This window comes from Cavia porcellus, unplaced genomic scaffold, assembly GCF_034190915.1.
Source record: "Cavia porcellus strain 051 isolate PalLab524CR breed Dunkin Hartley unplaced genomic scaffold, mCavPor4.1 scaffold_2, whole genome shotgun sequence".
NCBI lineage: Eukaryota > Metazoa > Chordata > Mammalia > Rodentia > Caviidae > Cavia > Cavia porcellus.
The window spans coordinates 85,755,340-85,756,488 of NW_026947485.1; positions in this window are offsets into that span (position 1 = coordinate 85,755,340).

The window sequence follows — 1,149 nt, forward strand, 5'->3', positions numbered from 1 at the left end:
AAGCTTCGGGAGGAGAGAGGTGTTGGTATCCATCAAAGTACTGGTGTTTCTGCTTCTCCTGCAGGAGGCAGTGCTGGAGAATGTTTGTGTCAGTTTTGCAATGAGACTTAGACCGGTTTGCTTGTCTGGATCTAATGACTTGTGTGAGGATCAAATGGGGTATTAGACATAGAGCATACAGCATGGGGCTTGCAAGGGGCTGCTATGCCATCAAGAAGAATACAAACTCTGTCAGGTGGATGCTGGGTTCACCCAAAGGAACTGATTACAGTTGTTATGGAATCCAGAGGAATGTGTAAAAGACATCGATACAAGTTTCTGAAGATGCCTGCATGTATAGGTTCTAATATATACATGCACCTGCATAGATAGCTGTCAAACAGTCAATGGGATGCTGAAGATCTGGCTGGTCACTGGGAGGAGAAAGAAAACGTATACCAGCAGCATTTGCAGTATGCTTGTTTGCCCACTGAGTAGCACTACCTTGTGCTTATATTCCACAGGCACTAAATCACAGAGCTTTTGGCTTCTAAAGCCTATAGACCAGTGATGGTGAGCCTTTTAGAACTTTCAAAAATACAAACATCCCATTGTGGTACCTGTGCCATAGGTTTGCCTCCACTGATATACATACATACATCTTGTAAAATACGGTGGGAGATACATTTAAAAGGTTTAAAGCACTGATATTACTTATCTAACATACTAAATATCATCATTCCTAAATTATTATCATTTCAATATGTTTAAATTGAGATTTTAAGTTATTGACTTTATATTAACTCTCAAAACTTTGGTGTGTGTTTTGTGCTTAAAAGCATCTTAGGGGCTGGGGATTTAGCTCAGCGGCATAAGCGCCTGCCTTGCAAGCAGGCAGTCATGAGTTTAATCCCCGGTACTGATAAAAAGGAAAAAGACCAAAAAAAATAAAAACATAAAAGCATCTTAATTCAAATTGAGCTCATTTCAAGTGCTCAAGAGCCACATACAGGTATGGTCATGGTATCTAAATCTTCACTCTGAGTGCTTTCTCAACTTGCTGAGTATAGCAGTGTCTCCTATGAGTTGTTAAAAGTTTGCAAAATTTAGAGCTTGACACCTCTCCTGGTGTCTCATTGCTGGAACAAAATACCTGACACCCACAAGGAA